Genomic DNA, 21,575 nt, shown 5'->3' on the forward strand with positions numbered 1-21,575 from the left:
AATAAGTGAGGGATCTGGTGATGCAGGTGGGCTGTGCAAAGATCCTGAGGGAATTCAGCGTGAGAAAAAAAAAGTCCTATCCAGCTTCGAGAAGAAAAATCTGCATTGGGGCCCTGGTGAGTGTGGTTCATCTTGGCTGGGAAGATCTCTTTCCTAGGAAACGATTCTGCCCTGTTCCCTACAGGCATGGAGTTGAATTTTGATGGATAAAGTGCCTCCTCATTGTAAAAATGGCACCAAATCACCAGGACCATGAGGTAGAGGGTGGAACTTAGTGATGACAGCCCATGGGAACATGGCTTTAGGCATTTGGTTTGCTTCACACTTCAAAGAACCTAGAAGTGAAAGTTATTTATTTATTCATGAAAACATGCCCCACACAACTGGTTCTCACACCTGGAATTCTTCTTGGTGGGTAGGTGGTCAGCTAATCTGGTGAGGACAGGTGTGGGCAGAGAGGGGTGAGGAGCAGTTTCTCCATTAGGATGGCAGTTCCAGAGGGCAGGCAGGCATTTGGGGTGGTGGGCTCATTGCCATAAACCTGGCATATTGGAACAGAACGGAGCTCAGTAAATGTTTTCTGAATAACTGAGCAAAAGAAATATTTGAGGTGTGCCCACTGCCCTGAATTTAATGTTAAACATTCAAGCAGAATTTTCTAATGACAGGATAACAAAACGAGTGAGAATAACCCAATAGATGAGGCTGTGATAGGGTTCAGGTGGGAAGAGGTGAGAGAACCAGCTGCCCATTTCAGAGTTCAGGAAGGATGGAGATGAGCTTTTGTATGAACTTGGTCTTCAAGGATGGGTGGAATTATATCAGGTATATCAAGGCAAAGAGAACAGAGAAGGGCACACCTTTCAACAGGAATAGCTGGGAAAAGGCCTGGTGGAATTAAAGAACAAGGAGGATTGGGGGAATAATACAAGCCCTCTATGATTGGAGTGAAAGGCTCAAGAGAAGGATCATTGACACGCATACCCAGAGCACCTTCATAAGTGACTTTTAGACATTCTTTGATGGGGGAACCACAGTTTTATGGAATCCCTTCTTGGGCCTTAAGTATCAAAGACCATAGGGGGTCCCTATATTTAATGAGGAAAGTAAGTCTGTAACGGGGCCAACCCTTGGGAACGAGAGGAGGGGCCTCAGCCCTGGAGCCGGACAGATCTCCTCACTCAGCCCTGGGTTCGGTGGGGCCAGATGTGATGCCAGATGTGACATTTGGCCATTCTATCCACCCCGCTTTAAAAAAATATATCCAGCATACTTCCTACAGCTTGTGGAATTGACATTTCCTGCTTTAAGTAAGAGCTACTATTTACTGAGAGAGTGATTCTGTGCCAGACTCTGTTCTAAGGGCCTCACCTAAAATACTTGGTATGAAATTCTTAGAATAGCCCATTGAGATAGGTACCATTTTAATCCCTGCCCCTATAATGTTGAGATAGGGACTTTTATCTGTTCCTTGCTGTGTCTCCCGTGTCTAGAAATGGTCCTGCCACATAATAGCTGCTGGGTTTTGAGAACAGTGAATGCCAACATAATTTGACCGAGTCATGTAACTGAGTGTAGGAACTGGAGACCCATACTCAAGGATTTCGGAGTCTGGATTCTTCACCTGCGCAGTAGCACGCACCTGACCCTGGTGCCTAGAGGAGGAAATTGAAATGCTTTTCAGGCATTCCCATTGTAGCTCAGTGGAAACAAATCTGACTAGTGACCATGAGGACACAGCTTCAATCCCCAGCCTCACTCAGGGGGTTAAGGATCTGGCATTGCTGTGAGCTGTGTTGTAGTCTGGGAGCTGCAGCTCTGATGCAACCCCTAGCCTGGAAACCTCCATAAGCCATGGGTGCGGCCCTAAAAAACAAAACAAAACAAAAAACAAAACACAGCACATAAAAAAAAGAAATGCTTTTCAGACCTGAGGTCTCCTTTTTCATGTTCCAGTTGTTGTATGCCCCATACAGATACTTTGGGTCCACTCTCTAATTTGTTGTGGGGAAAAAAAAAATTATAATCAGCTACTATGTAGAAATGGTTTTGTGTCTTAATGCATTTGCACCAATATGTGTGTGCCCCTCTCTTAATGTCCATCTGCTGACAATGCTTGTTTTGCACAAGAACAGGGTTCCCCCTAATAACCTTTGACTCCACAATTGACAGATTGGAGAACTTGTGGCTTGGAGCCTGAACCCTCTCCTGGAGTCTGGGTCAGTCCTGAGTCGGGACTGGCTCTGGAGTTGGAAACCCAGGGGCTCAGTTGCCAGAACTCACGTGAACAATGCCTCTGGCTCCTTATAAACAAGGACAGCCTGTTCTGTCCACAGGCTTTTTATTTCCTCAGGCCTCGTCCTCTGTACTGTGAGAAATGCGAAAGTTCTTTGCTGGAGGAGGTGAGACTCGTGGCAGTGCGAAGAATGCGGTAAGAGTTTGAATCAAGCTGGCAGAGCTTGGAGGAGCGAAGATGGACTCTGGATGGCTGCCTCACAGGCTTTTCTGTGGTCCTGGATCTGGAAGAACACCCCTCCGTTCTGCCTTGTTCCAGTTGGAGCATGAGCAATCTTGAAGAAAACCTAAAGGAAACGTCCATTGTTGAGTTAAGTGTGTCCCTGGACCAGTAGGCTTGCGATCCAATTGATGGAAACTAAGCAAACATATAGACAAAGGGAAGGAGGCTCAGTTGCCAGAACTCATGTGAACAATGTCTCATGGAAGGGAAGAGGTCTCAGATAATCAGAAATTTCAACAGATGGACCTGTCTCTTTCCACCCTCATCTCCCAAGATAACAAAAAGGTCCTTTCATAAAGATACATAATGATAGTTTCCTGCAACCTTCCATCACTTAAATTACCCTTGGGGTTCCCATCTCTGGAGAACAAAGACACCTGTTGGGAGTGAGAGTTACTGTAGGGGTGAGTGTGAATCTGTGCTTTGAGAACTGTGATGAAGCCAGCAGGTTGTTCTTTTCTCCTTTCTTTTTTTTTCTTTTCTTAACTGTAGAGCAATTTGCTAAAAGAATTTTTTTTTTTTTTTTTTTTTTTTTTAAGGACCAAAATCTGGTTTCTCACCATAATGTGGTCAAACATGGGCTCTTTCTATTTCTTCTTTTTTTTTTTTTTTAAGGCCACACCCATGGCTTATGGAGATTCCCAGGCTAGGGGTTGAATCAGAGCTACAGCTGTCAGCCTATGTCACAGCCACAACAACGCAGGATCCAAGCCAAGTCTGTGACCTACCACAGCTCATGGCAATGCCAGATCCTTAACCCACTGAGCGAGGCCAGGGATTGAACCCGCATCCTCATGAATCCTAGTTGGATTTGTTACTGCTGAGTCATGATGGAAACTCCAGGCTCTTTTTACTTCTCATTTGAGATTTTCATGAACTAGAATGCGTCTTCATTAAACAGCAGTTTCAGCATTACTAGACTCTGCTTTTTTGAGGGCTGTTGTGCTTTCACAGAATTTCTGAAATGTAGCTACACTTCAGGATGAAAATGTGAAGTGAAAATGCTAACATAGGAAACGCCCATAGTAGCATTTCTATTACCTGCCTTTCTACTTGAGGGGTTTTGCGTTTTTGGTGTGTTCATTTATTTTTGGATAAAACTGAGCAAGCCTGCTTAGCCAGGGTCCCAACTCACTGGCCCAAATGAAGGAAGTGTCAAACCCTTTCACCTTCTCTCAGAATTCATGTGAATTATTGATGCCTGCTTGAGTGTTCAGTGAAAAGAAATTCATCGGTGTTTTCTTCAAAAATTCTCATTTTTGGGGGTATTTTGACTTGATGTTACTCGTTGGTGGTCTTTTCAATGTACTTCCTGGTCCTCGATGCTGAAACAGAATGTAGACTTAATCTTGGATTGAAAGAAGGAATTAACATATACATATCTGGGCATATCTTGTCCAACATGCATTAAAAAATTATATATATGTATATATGTGTATGTATATGTATGTATATATGTGTGTGTGTATATATGTGTGTGTGTGTATATATGTGTGTGTATATATATATATATATATATATATATATATATATATATATACTTGCACTATTTAAAATGAAAGGATGCCACAAAACCTCCTATCCCTACAAATATTTATTGAGCCCACTGTTCCAGATGGTGGGATATAGGAAAGTGACCCAGACATTCAAAATCACTGCCCTAAAGGGGCTGCGTTCTTCCTGTAGGGGTGTGTGTGTGTGTGTGTGTAGAGAAGGTAGATAATTTAATAAATTAACAAGATCATTTCAGACTATAGCAAGTTCTATGAAAGGGACAAATGGTCCATATCAAAGGGAGGAGGCTAAAAGGGGGTGGGGTCATGGTCAGTGTTCACTTCTTTTTCTGCAATGAATGGGGGCAGGGAGCGGGTGGATGTATTTGGTGTATTAGGATCTTTTGGTAGAGTTTAATGAAGGGTGCTAGAAAGGTTTGTGGGCCCCTCAGATTTCACGTTATAACCTAACCTCCACTGGGATGATATTTGGAGATGGGGCCTTTGCAAGGTGATTAGGTCATGAGGGTGGGGCCCATGCAAGTGGATTTGTGCCCTTATAAAAGAGACCCCAGAGGGATCCCTTGCCTTTCCTTGTGTGAGGACACAGCAGAGTTGTTAGAAAGTGTAGGGACGAGCCCAGGGTCCCAGGGCAGTCAGTGCTCAGTGAACAGGAAGTGCCTTTATGAGTGTTCAGCATCCTATGTGTGGTAAGTCTTCAATGAATACGACTTAGAAGAAGGGGACACAGCTGATCCTAAATAAAAACTCGAGCTAAGTCTAAATAGGTTGTCAGAAGGGGATGTCCTGGAGGCTATGTTGAAACAAGAAAGTCAAACACGAGAGGGCTGATGGACTTGGTGACCTCTGAGTTCCACCCCGCCCCCTGCCTGACATGCTAATTCTGCCCCTTCTAGGGCATTGCACACTGGCCCTGGCACAGAGGAAGTGCTTCCCGAATATGCAGACAGCTGTTGACCTTCTATTAAACTGAATTTATATTTTAAACTGAATTTATTTATATATTTAAGCCAAATTTATATTTAATCCACGAAGGGAGCAAATAAGCCTCCAATGGAAGTGGTTCTTTTTGTAATTTGTCATTATGCAGCAATTTTTTAAAGAAAAACTTAGTACATGTTTTAAATACTGTCAGGATTTATCTTTCCCTCTCTTACATTAAAGCAAAATGCTTTTGGGACCCAAAACTCGAATTCTTCTTTTCTAGCTTATTTTTTTTAACTGTCTTTAAGATCTCTTACTAATGTAAGGGAGTGAGCTGGAATTGTTTGAAAGGAAGAAAATTCAAAGATTGAAACTAATTCATCCAAGTATATTTAGCCATTTGGTCATAGAGGAAAAGATAGATTTTTGGATCTTTCAGTTTGCAGTGGAGAACTCATATTTGATTTTACCTAATGTGTAAAATTGGTCAGAGGCTGCCTAGGAGAAGTCAGATCATTAAAGTATGTGTGTGTAAGAAAAAATAAACACAGATCCCCCTTTTCTGGTTTGTCATAGAGAGGAACACTTTTTTAAGTGTCTTCTCATCTGAAAATTGTATGCTGCTTGAGGCCGATATTGGTGTCTTTTGTCTTTGTTTTTTCTTTTTTTAGCACGGCACCCGTGGCTTATGGAGATTCACAGGCTAGGGGCCGAATCAGAGCTGTAGCTGCTGGCCTACGCCGCACCTCACGACAACGCCAGATCCTTAACCCATTGAGCAAGGCCAAGGATCAAACCCTCATCCTCATGGATACTAGTCAGGTTTATTAACCTCTGAGCCACAATGGGAACTCCCCAGACATTAATGTCTTTTGATATTAGTGTGCATGTGTCTTCCTGTGTGTATATGTATGTTCATGTGTGCACCTGTGCAAACTCACAGCCACTTCTCATGCTTTTATATAATGTACACCTATAACACTCAAGGTCTGGGGGGCTTGTTTATTTCACATGGCCATTTTACTCAGATTATCCTGGAGAAAATTCTGAAGAAAGCTTTATGTATTGACCATAAAGTTAGAAAATGTGACCTGTAAAATGATACTGAGATAGGAATTTAAACTCCCTTTCCTCCTTTCTCGAGCATTTTTTGAAGCCATTGTTTCCTACTCTTGCTTGAATATAAATGTTACTTGGGGAGGAAAATTCAGATTGTGAGGTTTCTCCCCTAGAGAGTCTTACTGACTTAGTCTGGCTATGATAGAGCATATTTGGTACACACGGGAAGTTGAGAAGCGGGGAATAAAATTTCACTTGGAAAAGTATTGCAGGAATAAGGAAGAGAGTTGGCAAAATCTTGCAGGTTCAAAAGAGCATTGGAGAAAGGGCTGTGGGCCCACGTGCCTCAAGGGTAGGGGAGGTGGGGGTGGGGAAGATGAACCCCAGGAGGTGATTGACAGACAGGTGGTCAAGGGCCTGTGTTCAAGGCTCAAGAGTTTTAACTTCATGGTGGGCCTATGCCTTAATCAGCATGTATGTTTTTTTTTTTTTGTTCTTATTGATCACAAATGTCGTATTTGTCCATTAAAAAGTGGAAACATTGTGGAATAAATTGATTCCCAAAGAGAGATGTTCCCATAATTCTACCCTGTCCAACTCCAGAGAAATGACTATTGTAAAGCGTTGGGTGGATCCAATGAGTGATTGAGAATTATAGCTCTGGTGGCTGATACCATGGAATGTGATGAAAATGCTCAAATGTAGATGTTACGCCATTTCAGTAGCCATTTCAGGCAAGAGGTGAATGAGGCTGAGCTAAGGCCTAGGAGGCTGCAGAAAAGGGAAGGCAGCCAAGAGATATTTAGACAGTGGAATGGATAGTGTGTCGGGGGGTGAAAAGGTGAATCAGAGGGACCCCTGATTTCCACCTGGGTTAACTGGCTGGACAGTGGTGTCACTGAGCAAGCTTAGGAGTCTGCTGGCATCATCTGATTGGGGACAGGTCAGCTTTGAAGAGCCTGGGGAATACATGTATGAAGATGTTGATTGGCCTTCTGGAATCATAAAAGTGGAAATTAGGAAATTGGCCATCTGGAATCATAAAAGTGGAAATTAGGAGGATTTGGAAGCCAGGAAGATATAAAGAGAAGGAGAGTGAGAGAGATGCAGAGTAGGGGAGGCAAGAGAAACAAGAGTAAAATGGGTCATGGTGTTCCCTTCGTGGCTCGGTAGTTAATGAATCCTCATGGTTAGGAACCATGAGGTTGCGGGTTCGATCCCTGGTCTTGCTCAGTGGGTTAAGGATCCGGCATTGCCATGAGCTGTGGTGTAGGTTGCAGACGTGGCTCAGATCTGATGTTGCTGTGGCTGAGGGGTACACCAGCAGCTACAGCTCTGATTTGACCCCTAGCCTGGGAACCTCTATGTGCCTCGGGTGTGGCCCTAGAAAAGACAAAAAGACCACACACACACAAAAAAGGGTCATGGCTGCTTAAGTGTTTTTGTTCATCGGTTTAATGAGCTAAGGGCCCACACTCAGATCACGGTAATGGAGAGGGATGAGTTAGTTATCTCCACAGGTCACAACAGAGGTCATAGAACTGCATCCCTTGAATTCATGAAATTTAAATTCTCGTGCTGAAAGAGTGGGAAGTTTCTAAAGAAGCCAGCATGTCAACTTTTTCTTTTAAATTCCAAAGAAGTCCAAATACAGACTATTTAGAAATTTAGAGAAATGTTCAATTTAGATTCTACGGACAATCATTCCCATAGCTCTGCGGGGAAGGAAATTGTGTTCCTGATGAGGATACAGTTTTCAATATTGCACCGAAAAACTGGGACTACTGTGAGTTTGGATTTTTGATACTGGGTGTGTGTTTGACATGAGTTCCCAGTAGTTACATCCAGAATCACTCCTTTGTCTTCTGGGGGGATGTCTTGGTTTTGAAGTACATTTTTGTTTTCTCTTTGTTCCTCTAAGTGTTCTAGATCAGGAAGAAATGACAAGCATTATGTCCTAGTTTAAAAGTTTGAACTTCAGGAGTTCCCGTCGTGGCGCAGTGGTTAACGAATCTGACTAGGAACCATGAGGTTGCGGGTTCGATCCCTGGCCTTGCTCAGTGGGTTAAGGATCCGGCATTGCCGTGAGCTGTGGTGTAGGTCGCAGACGCGGCTCGGATCCCACGTTGCTGTGGCCGTGGTGTAGGCTGGTGGCTATAGCTCCGATTTGACCCCTAGCCTGGGAAACTCCATATGCTGCGGGAGCGGCCCAAGAAATGGCAAAAAGACAAAAAAAAAAAAAACAACAAAAAAAACCCCAAAACAACTCCCAGTGTATTCAGATGCAAACTATTATGTATAGAATGGATAAACAACAAGGTCCTACTGTAGAGCACAGGGAACTATATTCAATATCCTGTGGCAAACCTTATGGAAAAGAATAAGAAAAAGAATGTATGCATATATATATATATAAGATATGTATGCATATATATATATGTATATACACACACACATGCATATACTTATATATATATATGGAAAACTGACACACTTTGCTGTATAGTACAAACTAACACAACATCGTTAATCAACTAGACTTCAATAAAATAAGATAAAAAATTAATTGGATAAGCTCATAATTAAATAAATTATATTTAAAACATAAAAAAGTTTGAACTTAAGTAAAAGGAAATTTGTTCTTAAAATTTACCATAGCTGTGTTATTTGTCAGTGGATATCTGTTGCAGATTCTAATAGTGTGGTTTGGAAAATACACTGACTTTTCATGGCCTCAGATACGGTTTGCTTCCCAGCACCGCTACTCTCGGGCTGTAGTTGGTGACCCAGGGCCTCTGCGCTTTAGCCTCCTGTTTGCTGGTGCGGAGGGCAACACACGATTGCATGACAGCGTTTGAGGATTAAGTTACGCTTTGAATGAAAACCCAAGCACCCTTCTGTCCTGCCCACGGTTGCCATTCAAAAAAACATCCATTCCCTTTGCATTCTTTCTTCCCTCCACCCCCAATTTCATGCTCTGTTTCTGTTAAGACCCTTTGGTAAACATTCAGTTCTAACCTGATACTAAACATATTGTCACAAGCCGTGTTTCCCAAGGCATATGGTGTAGTTGATAATTTTTAACTTTGCCTTTTCATTGCAAATTGAAAGCTTTTTAGATTTACAAACTCACCTTTTGCTGCTAACGCTTATGGGGAGAGGGTGGTTTCTATTTCTGCTTTTCTGGTAGCTGTTGAGTCCCTGCTTTCCCAGCAATGAGTTTCCTGTGTCCAGACAGAGCATGAGGAGGGTCGTGCTCTGGCCACGGGTGGAACTATTTCTCCTGCAGCCTGTGGCAAGGGTAGAATCAGGGAGGTCCCTGGCACGGTCCCCTGGGTGAATTGGTAGTCATCTTGAATGTCACAGCAGCCTGGAGATGGACCCCATCAGGAAATCGAGCCCATGAGAACTCCGTCCAGTGCTATTCCATTCTACGATGCTGTGTGTCATCAGGACTGCTGTGGTCTTGGATGTGTGCACGAGGCCAAGGCACTGTCACATTAATATCTGTGTGATCTCAGTGCCACTTTGCTTTTCCATCATTGTCAGGGCTGCCGTTGTTTCTGTGCCAAAAAATGTACCCTCCAATAAACAGCCCACCATCTAGAACTCTGAGAGATGCTATTGGCCTTTATCACTCTTCTCTCTGAGAAGGTAGAGTCTGCTTAGGTTCCAGAAATGTTGTCTTAAGATAGCTGGAGGGAAGTGTTTGAAATGGCACATATGCTTGTGATCCTGGTAACCAAGGAAACATGTCCCTGATGCAAAGCTTCCTTTAAAAAAAAAAAAATGATGGTACCTTTAGGGGGATTGTCTCAGAATCACCCACAGCAAGATTCCAAAGGGATTTGAAATTAAACTAGGTCACTTCCAGAAACTGTATCGAGAATCAACAAAGTCCACAAAGAGCTGCCTCTTTAAAAATGCACTTTAGAATAGCTACCCCAGTACATTGTGGATATAATATTTTACTTCCTGAATAATCTGAGTCTTACATCCATTTTGATGGATGTTGAATAAATCTTCCTAGAGTAAACTTCCCTCTGCTCTTGCTTTTTTTTTTTTTTTTTATGACTGTAGATTTTATTTTATTTATTTATTTTTTGTCTTTTTGCCATTTTCTTGGGCCGCTCTCATGGCATATGGAGGTTCCCAGGCTAGGGGTCGAATCGACCAGCCTAAGCCAGAGCCACAGCAACGCGGGATCCCAGCTACATCTGCAACCTACACCACAGCTCAGGGCAATGCCGGATCATTAACCCACTGAGCAAGGCCAGGGATCAAACCCGCAACCTTATGGTTCCTAGTCGGATTCGTTAACCACTGCGCCACGACAGGAACTCCTGCCCTTGCTTTATTATTTGTGTTATTATTATCATTCTTAGTTTGCTACCTGTTCCCAAATAATCTTCAGATTACCTATCCCTTATATCAGTCAGGGATTAAAACTATATAGTGATGGTTCAACTCAACAGTTACCCAGCTTGCACACGGATTTGCTAGGGCTTGCTGATACATGCATCTTGTATAGAATCATAGAAATTGGAGTTGATTTAGTAGATAACCAAAAACAAACTTCTCTTTCAACAAATGAGAAACTGAATCTTTAGGAGGGGTGATTTAGAGGCAGAAGTCAGGGCCTGAATCTGAGTATATGTGTATTTTGGTAATGTTCTTGACACAAAGACATGAGCTTTGGAAGAGATCCTGTAGAATGAGCACCAATCCCATTTTAATTGATTAATGAATGAATGAATGAATGAATTTTCAGTTTTAGCTGCCCCTTGCATGTGGAGTTCCCAGGCCAGGGATCAGATCCAAGCCACAGTTGCTACCTAAGCCACAGCTGCGGCAATGCCGGATCCCTAACTTACTGTGCCAGGCTAGGGATTGAACCTGAGTACCAGTGTTCCCAAGACACCACTAATCCCGTTGTGTCACAGTGGGAGCTCCACCAATCCCATTTTAACATTTCCATGTGTTACAAAAGATTTCTGAGCACTGGAAAACCGAAAAGACATACTGAATTCACAAATAGCAGAAGGGTTAGGACAGTTCTGAATGCAGAGGTCTCAGGCTCATATGCTATAGCAGCCAGACAGTCTTTACAAATATGTAGACTGGTCTGGTGTAAAAGAACAGGTGTGGGCAGGTATTTGGTGGATTGTGGTAGATACAAATACCTAGTTACTTAACCTTGGGAAGAACTCTTTTTGTGTGTGTGTGTGTGTGTGTGTGTGTGTGTGTGTTTGCCTTTTCTAGGGCCACTCCCGCAGCATATGGAGGTTCCCAGGCTAGGGGTCTAATAGGAGCTGTAGCCACCGGACTACACCACAGCCACAGCAATGCAGGATCCGAGCCACATCTGCAAACTACACCACAGCTCACGGCAATGCCGGATCCTTAACCCACTGAGCAAGGCCAGGGATCGAACCCACAATCTCCTGGTTCCTAGTCGGATTCATTAACCACTGAGCCATGACGGGAACTCCCTGGAAGGACTCTTAACACCAGATTGGGCAGCAGCCCCTGCCTTAGACTTTCTTGCAATCATCTAGAAACTGAATTTGTGCTGCATTTTTCTCAAGTGAAATGGTTCATAATTAAAGAGGTTGAAGTGGAAAGAAGTGTACATAGAATTTTCACTGGCGAGCAAATTTTACACCTGATGCCTGGTTATTAATTAAATTATATACCTGGCAGTACAATTTCGGCTTCTCTTAAAAGTTAAATTCTCACTGTCTATGAAAGACACTGGGAAGCTTTGATGGGATTTTAAAGGTACCTGATTATTAGAGTCATGAAAATGAGCACAGACCCTGAAACAAGTCTGTATTGTCTGAAGGCAGTGGTTCTCAAGCTGCAGTGGGCAATAGAATCACTTGGAGGGCTTCTTATATTCCTGGGCCCTGCCCCCAATTTCTGATTCACTAAGTCTAGGGTGGAGCTTGAGAATTTGCATTTCTAACGAATTCCCAGGAGATGCTATTGCTCCAGAAACTATGCTTTGAGGACCACTGAATTAAAGGCAGCCCTGCAATTTACTTAATTTAATATCAGTATTCCATTTCACTCAGTGTTTTTATTTCTTCTTCAGCCTCCTTCTCAGCCAGTCACTTCTGTGGCCCCTTAGATAGAATATCAGTGTTTAACGATTGGCTTTAGGGTTGAGGAAGAGCCCTAGTTTGTACCGGTCCCAGTTTCTGTGGTGCAAATAACTGCCATCGTGGCCAGTGTAAAGCTTCCAATACCACAACAATCACCTTGTGTAAAATTTCTGAAAATTTAATGATCCTCTTCAGCACAGCCCTGGATCATAAGGAAATGTCAAAGGTCATGCTGAAATTTAACCTTATGTAAAGGGGACCCTTGGGTGCTGTTGGTGGGACTGTAAATTGGTACAGCCATTATGGAGAACAGGCCATACAGAGGTGCCTCAAAAATTAAAATAGAACTATCTTAAGACTCAGCAATCCCACTTCTGGGTCTCTACCCAAGGGAAATGAAATCCGTTTCTCAAAGAGAGAGCTACATTCTTGTGTTCAGTGTGGCATTTTTCACAATTGCCGAGACAGGGAAATAACCTAAGGGTCTATCGGTGGATGAATGGATAAAGGAACTGTGGAACATTTATACAATGGAATATCATTCGGCCATAAAAAAGAAGGAACTAAATCCTGTAATTTGCAATAACTTGGATTAACTTTGAGGGTAAGTGAAATCAGCAAAATGGAGAAAGACAATACTGGGTGGTGTCCTTATGAAGCGGAATAATCACACTCATAGACGCACAAAGGAGAACTGTGGTTGTCGCGGGTGTGGGGGAAATGAGGAGAGGTAGGTCTGCAGGTGCAGACTTTTGGTTCTAAGGAATAAGTTCTGGGGATCTAATGTGCAGCACGGCGACCTTCATTAATAGCAGTGTATTGTACACTGGAAGTTGGCTAAGACAGTAGATCTCAATTGTTGCTGCCACCAAAAAGGGTTAAATGTGTGAAAAAAGGAAAAGGAAGGGAGGGAGGAAGGAAGGAAGAAAATTAACCTTATGTGAGATGGACTTTTACCCCTCTTCGAGGGTCAGATATGGAGAGGGATACGAAATAAATTCTTGTTTATGCCTGGGTGGTTCCATGAAGGGGATTGCAGTCCAGAGGGTATGGATACTGTAGTTCAGTAGTTAAAGACTGATCGTTGTATTGGCTCTAAAGCTTTTTGATTTTGAATTCGTTGCTGACTTTAACTGAGATGTTTCATATGGAAAAAAATTTCAGTGTCTTTTATTGGCTGACATGTTGGAAGTTGTGGCAGCCCCCTGTCTCAGATTCTTAGTCATCAGCCATTACCTGGAGCTGTGTAATAGCTGTTTCCTCCTCCACCTGTTCCGCACGTAGACTGGGAAGGACCTTTCCAGTCCATGCCTGTTCCCAGGCTACCAGCTCTGCAGCCATCAGGCCTGCCTCATCCATCTCCACTCACACTGGCTAACACTGGCTGTCATGCCCTCTGCACCATTTGAAGATGCAAATCCAGGAGAATATGCATCCTTCTTCATGGGCGCAAGATCCACCGGGGAGAAGGGAAACATTTGATTCCCTCGAAGGACCTTTACACATTAAAGAGTGAAAGCGGTCAGGTAGCTCTTTTTTATTCCTTCTTCTGTGTTCTCATCTCCTGCCCTCCCTTTACTTGGAGAGGGGGAAAGGATGAAAGAAGAATTATTCTTTCTAGAAACAGAAGCCCAAACCTGGAGAACCCTCCAATTTCTCTTTCCAAACTACAGACCTGGAATCTAGAGGAGGCTATTCCTGATAAGAGAAGACTTGTTCCTTGGTGGTTTAATGATTGTTTATATGGTGTGAACACTTTTCTGGTCCGAATCCTGTGATTTATGTCCCGTTATGTCACACCGGTATTCCCTTTCCCATTTTCTCTCAGCATCTTGAATCTGCCCTGCCCAGGTTAATTTATACATGCTTAGGTTCTGTTATTATGGGAAAACACAAAGACAAAGAAAACCCTTCTCACAAAATCGTTGGCTTGCCTGAACCCCACTGTGGTTATTTTATTTGAGGGTAGTGTCATGAGGGAGATAGTCTAAGAGTCTCAGTCAGAAAAGCATGGATTTCCATCTGATCATTATCAGATTGAGAGCTAAATACTTTGGCACCTTTCATGAGGAAAGAGCCCTGGGAATTTTCTGGATAAACATCATCAGTTTTGACAGCGTGCAGAATTTAGGCCACCCACGTTGTGTGGGGTCCAAAACTGTTCCGTGAAGTTTACATGATGTGTTTCAAGAGTTTGGTTGAACTTGTAATTTAACCTGGTGGCAGGGGGGAGAGTAAATAAATACTGGTGGGAAAATATTTGTGCTCAAAATCAATAAGGAACGGGCAGTATGTTGCCTGCACTCTGAGAGCTTGGCTTTGCAGCTGAAGTTAGTACCGGGTGGCTTTCGTCAAGAGCAAGGAAGGGAGAGCAAAGACGTCGACCCTGGGTTGGGCATGTTGGCTTGCTAAGGATTGCTGCTGCCGGCTCCTTGTCTTATGATGTTCAAGTCAGGTTTATCCACAGCTGAACACTCAGAATTATTCAGCCTTCACTTTGTGCCATGTGGTGCAACACAGGAAACTAGCAGTGTGATCAAGAGTCTCACTTGTGAGGGGTTCCTGCTGTGGCCCAGTGGGTTAAGGATCCCGAGTTGCCGCCATTTTGGTATAGGTCACAGCGGCAGCTCAAATTCAGTCCCTGGACTGGGCACGTCCATATGCCACAGGTGTGGTCATTAAAAGGGAGGGGGGGTGTGACTCTCTTATGAGATGGAGAAACTGACTCCTGGGGAAGTCACTTACTCCATGGTGGTCTCACAACCCATGTGTGAGGGACCTGGGCCTTGGCTCCAGCTCTTCCTGAGTCCACCTTTTATCATTCCTCTTTCTGTGGCTGATTTCTAGTGTCATGCCGTTGTGGTATGAGTCCTTTTGAATCACATATTCTCTGCATATGTCATGGCCTTTGGAAGAGGATCCCTTGTAAGTTTTTTTTTAATACCCCTAAATGTGGAATCTGTAACATTTCTTACTTTAAACTCCTCTACTGGGTACAAGTTCTTTGGCTATTGCCTAGCACATGCCATCTCTCTGATGAGGCCTGAACATACTTTGATTTTGAATGCATATTGATGTATATATTATGATGAGTTCATCTGACTTTATAACATGTAGCTTTAACTTCTCTATTTTTTCCTTCTTTAGTTGATTCATCCACCAACTATCTGCATACATAGGGAAAAAATACTTTCGTCTCGTTTCTTTCATTTAGGAAAATTGAAAGACACTAGATTTTCAAACTCCCACCCAAATAAAGTAGGCAGGTTCCTACATTCTGTAAAAAGTACAGCATCTGGTGAATGGAGCATGTTAGAATTTCCATTAAGAATTCTCCCAGGCTCCAGTTTTCTGGAGCCGTGTGGTATTCTCCCAGTGAACCCGGAAATATGCTTTTTTAAGAATTTCTTGGAGTTCCCGTTGTGCTGCAACAGAAACAAATCCAACTAGGAGCCATGAAGTTGCGGGTTTGATCCCTGGCCTCAGTGGGTCAAGGATCTGGCATTGCTGTGAGCTGTGGTGTAGGTCGTAGACGCAGCTTGGATCTTGTGGCTGTGGTGTAGGCGGGCAGCTGTAGCTCCGATTTGACCCCTAGCCTGGGAACCTACATATGCACTTGCGGCACTAGAAAGCAAAAAAAAAAAAAAAAAAAAAAAAAAAAGGAATTCCTCTTTATTTGAGGCCAGCTGCATCCTTGCCCTTTCTCTGAGTGGCTCTGGGCCATCAGTGCAGTAGTGGTAGCTCTGGAAGGAGAGCCACTGCTTCAGGGGCCCGAGCATTGGGGCCATCGTCATGTGTCCAGTGTTGTGGGCTCTTATCGTTGTCCTCACCCCAAGGGCCTTTGAGGATAGGGGCCACAGTTCTCCCTCTGATTCTCCCATCACAGCTGCATAATTGGTTGTAAAACTTTCACTTTTAGATAAAAACTTATTTTGGCAACCATGCATCCTCTCTGTAATTCATTTAGAAACGGCAGCATTTCTATTAGTGGAAAAGCAAGCTCAAGCATCACATAGCCTGGCTAATATGTGTTGATAATTGCATATTGTTTGATAACTATAAACTGGGAGGTTGCACTAATAAAAGGTATTAATTTCCAAGACAGCCAGCAAGGGGACTGGAGATAGATGGCTTGCAAATTCAGCCCCTGCCATTTTGCCTTGTTTGGCTATGTTTAAGTTAGCGGGGATTGATCTGAGTGCTAATAATGCAGCGGAAAAAATTTTTTGTACTAAATAGGGTGTTTGGAGATGGAAAACTTTGTGTCAGTATGGGGACATAGTGACTGCTGATGGGGCAGATGGTTTTTCAGATAATTGCTCAGGACTCAGAATGCCATGGCAAGGGTTTCTCAGAAGTTTGCAGCTCAGCACAAGCCTTGTATGGTCAAAAAGGAGTCTGTCTGCCTTTGCGTCCATATTTCACATAATCTGATAGTCAAGGCGCGCACTTGTAGAGAGAGAGGAGGAAGAGAAATTGAAAGACGTGGGCTTGAGACTGGCTCTTTCCCAAAACCGAAAGCCCTGGGCCGCAGGTGTTCCATGCACTGAACCTCAGTTCTCCCACATTTGAGGAATGTAGCTGTTTTGTGAGGGCCCCTATGGGCAATACTGGAGATCACGTAGATAGGGGAAACCACGCCTAAAGAAAAAAAAAAAAAGAGAGAGATTCCCATTGTGGCAGAGAATCCACCTAGTAACCATGAGGTTTCAGGTTTGATCCTCGGCCTTGCTCAGTGGGTTAAGGATCTGGCGTTGCCGTGAGCTGTGGTGTAGGTTGCAGACGCAGCTCGGATCTCATGTTGCTGGCGTAGGCCAGCAGCTACAGCTCTGATTGGACCCCTAGTCTGGGAACCTCCATATGCAGCAGGTGTGGCCCTAAAAAGCAAAAAATAAAATAAAATAAAAAAACTTTCTAAGTGTGAGGAAACTGGATACCTCCCCTTAATTTACAGAGGAGACGAATGGGCCTAGGATGCATCACTGTAAGTCTATTCTTTATATTCTAGTCTGTTTCAAATCACCACCCCTGGGTAGCACTTGTAGTTTCTCTCTTTAAGAAAAAAGAAAAATGAAAAAATCAGTTTTTGACCTATTCTCTGGGGCTGGCTGTGCCTTTTTTTGTAACCCAGATTCCTGTGGCTTGCACTGGGTCATTACTTCGGGCTATCTGATTGCCTGAGAAGATCTTGCTCTCTGTGTTCCAATGTGTTCCAAGTGAACCCTCTTGGGCTTGGAAAAGGCACTGTCTAGAATGTGTGACTAATGGGCTGTTGAAGGTGTTAGACGTAGCCCAAGAACCCAGTGAATCAGCGGCTGACTGTTGTCTTCAGCGGTTAACGCCATCCCCCCCACCAAAGATAAGATTCCCCTGAACAAATAAGTTTGAATGAAGCAGGACTGATGGCAGAGCTGGAAATCAAATGAGAATAAAATTACTACTATTCTTCAAGGGATTTCTTTCTTTCTTTCTTTCTTTCTTTCTTTCTTTCTTTCTTTCTTTCTTTCTTTCTTTCTTTCTTTCTTTCTTTCTTTCTTTCTTTCTTTCTTTCTTCCTTTCTTTCTTCTGTACTCTCAGCACATAGAAGTTCCGGGCCAGGGATTGAATCTGAGCCGCAGCTGTAAGCTACACCTCAACTGCAGCAACTCGGGATCCTTTAACCCATTGTTCCTGGCCCAGAATCAAACCTTCTCTGCTTCAGGTCTCTGAAGCAACCTGAGCTGCTGCAGTCAGATTCTTAACCCACTGTGCCACGGCAGCAAATCCTTTATTTTTATTTTTACTTAAGAAAAAAAAGTTTTTTTTAATCAAGGGATTGTTTTTTTTCTTGTGGCTTAACAGGGGTCAGACTTCTCAAGGAAGAGGATGAATATTATCCTTCAAGGAAAGATCTCAGAAATTTATTTTACCCTTTTGAAATTTGGTGGCTTATGTACATTAGAAACGTATAACTGGGAGGCAGCTGTTATGTTTAATTGTATTAGAAGAAAGTAGTGGGGTTGAAAGAGAAGAATCCAGAAGAGATCGTTACCTTTTAAAATCTTTATCAAGATTATGTTATAGCCTCTGACTAAATAAAAAATAACTCACACTTTTCATCTAAGGATGCTAATGGAATAAATGCTGTGGCGATACTGTTTTCCTTCCAGTCCTCGCTCCAGCTGAGCCCTGAGGGAGTCGTGGACAGGGAAGTGTGCATCCTCTCATCTGGAGGCTGAATTCTTTTAGCAGAGCCAACATGGGTCCCAAGAACATCATAGGGCTTAGCTTGGACTCGTGTCTCTGGCTGTCCAGGTGGAGACCTCCATTTTTTTTTTTCTTTCTTTTTTTCTTTTTAAGGCCACACCTGTGACATATGAAAGTTCCCAGTCTAGAGATCGAATCAGAGCTGCCTATGATGGAACCAGCCTATGACGCCACAGCCACAGCAATGCAGGACTGAGCCTCATTTTTTTTTTTTTTTTTTGTCTTTTTGCTATTTCTTTGGGCCTCTCCTGCGGCATATGGAGGTTCCCAGGCTAGGGGTCGAATCGGAGCTGTAGCCACTCGCCTACACCAGAGCCACAGCAACTCGGGATCCGAGCTGCGTCTGCAACCTACACCACAGCTCACAGCAACGCTGGATCGTTAACCCACTGAGCAAGGGCAGGAACCGAACCCGCAACCTCATGGTTCCTAGTCGGATTCGTTAACCACTGCGCCACGACGGGAACTCCTGAGCCTCATCTTCTACCTACGCTGTGGCAACACTGGATCTGGATCCTTAACCCACTGAGCGAGGCCCGGGATTGAACCTGCATCCTCAGGGACACTGTGTTGGGTTCTTAACCCACAGGCTGAGCCACAACAGGAGCTCCTCCATGTATTTTCACTATGGTGATGGGATGAATGGTCCCCATCGCTTAGCCTCGGCATAATTGCAACCTCTGGGTAACTTAAGAGACAGTCCTGACAATAGAATGCCATCCTTTTCCATTTAGAGTCTGGCACCCCTTTGCTGCATGTGCTTTTTGTCTTGCACGCGTGCTCTCTGCAAAACTTCCTCCAGCCAAAGATTGATGTGCCTGGATGATTGATGGTGGTGATTGTCGGGGACTTTTGAAGCCCATCCAATTTCAGGATTTGGCTTCTCATTTCTTGTCATTTATGGCACATTTGATGAATTCTCGCTATCAGCTGACATGTTTCATAATTGTCAAAACTTTGATTGAAGCGGTATTTCTGAGGAAAACAACAATGGAAGAGAAAAAAGACCAAAAGCTCCTTAACTATGCTTTTTTTTAAAAAATTTTTTTTCCCTGTGTGCAAAACTGCTCTGCTTCAGGTTCACATGATTTAGCCACTCAGCGACTTGCTGACCTTGCAAACCCGTCGCCTCACTCTCCTTTTACAGTCTTAGGCTTGCATTTACCCTGCCTCATATTTTGCTTGTTTGTGCCTTTTCTAGTCCAGATGGTAAAAGTGGTTGAACGTTGCCCTTTGGAGAAAGTTTTTAAGCTTTTCCTCCAGACATCTTTCAAGGCGCATCTGAGTGAGGCTTGCGTTGAGAGTATCAAGCTCTTTCCCGGTTATCTTAAACCTGGTGTTGGTTGATTTGGGTTTTGTTTTTACGCCACAAGCCGACGTTCTTTGGCTGGAATGCCGGCTCTCTAGGTCTTTGGCTGCCTTCACCACCTAGAAATCTGCTCTGTACTTTGGAGTTGTCATAGTCAAGGCAGCAAACATCAGTTGGGAGTGGGTCTAGTCCCTTCGTATGTAGAATTGATTGTGTTGTTGTTGTTGTTTAACCTTATTTTCTATTTTAATTTCTAAATGTTACTGTAGCCCACCTCAGTCCTGTGCATCTTACTATTTCAGCAAAAAAAAAAAAATTATATATATATATATATATATATATATATATATATATATATATAGCAACTGACTTCTTTTCCTTCCCACTCTGTCCCCAGGGTTCAGAGTGATGATGAAGTCTTTCTTTCACCCTAGCTTCTAAGTTCCTAGTTTCCTTCCCCAGAAACAATCACTAATATCGTTTCTTTTGAATCCTTTTCAAACTATTCCATGCACGTATCTGGATTCATTAAGATACATACATAGAAACACACACATATATACAAACATCAAGATAAGGTTTGAACTCATAAATCTGGAGTTCTCACGCCACTGTTTAAAACACATCAATTATATCATTTCCTCCTGCTGTTTGGATGAAAGACAGTCTCCTTATATCCTACAAGGACCTGCCTTGTGTGACCTGGTTCCCATCTGCTCCCTGTCACCTCTTTCTCAAGTCTCCAAGCTTGCCCCTGTTCTTCTGTTAGCTCCTTAAACAAAGTCTTCTCTGGTCCCTCAAGACCAGTTTATTCTACTCTATGCTGCATAGTTTCCTGGACTGTTCATTTATAGCGTTTATCACAGTTTATAGATTCTGTATTTGTGCTATTATTTGAATAGCATCTTTCCTTTTCTACTAAATTATATGTTTCATGAAAACAGGAAGCTTTTCCCCCTTTTCCTTTCCTCTTTTCCTTTCCTTTCTTTCTCCCTCCCTCCTTTCCATCCTTCCTTTTTTTCAAACCCTTTTTATCCCTAGAGCCTGAAATTGCCTGAAATTTACATAGTAGGGTCACGATAGATAAGGGCTGAATGAATGGATAATGGATGACAGGCAAATGGCTGGCTGGCTGGATGAATGAATGTACAAGGTAGAAGCTTCCCTGGGGTAGGGAGGAAATGCTGCCTTTTGGAAAACAGTCACACTTTACTATCAAATACATTTTTAACCTGTAGACTCTAGGCACTTTCTTTTTGTTGTTTCTCACCAGTTCCCAAGAAGCCAGCCATCCTGGAAAGGTGGTCATAAAGCACTGTCAAGAAAAACCTTGGCAGTTAAATAGGGTGTCACCTTACCTGCTTACAGGGGCTCACTTTTCTTGATCTATTTTGTTTTTATTGTGGTTTATTTTTTGAAAAATAAACACCCCGGTTTTTATTTGGGAAATTCTTGCTCATTGTCATCTGTCAGTGAGGTCTCTGGAAAATAAGAAGGGGTAGATTGGAGAGAAGAGGAAGAGAAAGGAGTGATTTCCTTGCTGGCCCTCTGGCCCACAGATCATAAGACCCATGTTCCCAGCATCTGGCATGAGTTAAGTGCTTAGTACCTGGTACGGAGCCAAAAATGGGATGATGAACAAATATGGAGGCAGAAAGGAAGAAGTAGTGCTGCTCATCCTGGAGGCAACGTTATCATGAATGAGATGCTCTCTTGTTTTGCTTAGGTCTCATGTCTAATAAGCCGCTATGTTTTACTACCTGCCGAAGCCACTTTTTCTATCAAATTTACCATCACTTTTTTCCTTTTTAGTTTTTTCCTCTAATTCTTGAGTTTTAATCTTCTGACTCTAAGAAAGACAGAAAAATTAGGGAGCGTTTGGGGCAGGGGTGGGCAGT

At 43.1% G+C, this 21,575-nt stretch overlaps 1 protein-coding gene and 2 long non-coding RNA genes across 5 annotated transcripts in view; 1 reads left to right on the forward strand and 2 right to left on the reverse strand.

The window, feature by feature from the left end:
- The window catches only part of EXT1 (exostosin glycosyltransferase 1), a 290,691-nt gene that overhangs the window by 70,713 nt on the left and 198,403 nt on the right, over positions 1 to 21,575 (forward strand). The window lies entirely within an intron of this gene.
- Positions 7,367 to 15,784, reverse strand: LOC146403718 (uncharacterized). The gene is made up of 2 exons (XR_014843464.1): positions 11,505 to 15,784; positions 7,367 to 7,990 (listed from the first exon to the last, which is right to left on the reverse strand). It is a non-coding gene; the product is annotated as an uncharacterized LOC146403718 (long non-coding RNA).
- On the reverse strand, positions 17,456 to 20,055 carry LOC146403719 (uncharacterized). Its single transcript, XR_014843465.1, has 2 exons — positions 18,836 to 20,055; positions 17,456 to 18,560 (listed from the first exon to the last, which is right to left on the reverse strand). It is a non-coding gene; the product is annotated as an uncharacterized LOC146403719 (long non-coding RNA).

This window comes from Sus scrofa, chromosome 4 (assembly GCF_054392235.1).
Source record: "Sus scrofa isolate SSC_HxYL_T2T_F1_AM1 chromosome 4, Sscrofa_HxYL_maternal_Yorkshire_Landrace_v2.0, whole genome shotgun sequence".
NCBI classification, from domain to species: domain Eukaryota; kingdom Metazoa; phylum Chordata; class Mammalia; order Artiodactyla; family Suidae; genus Sus; species Sus scrofa.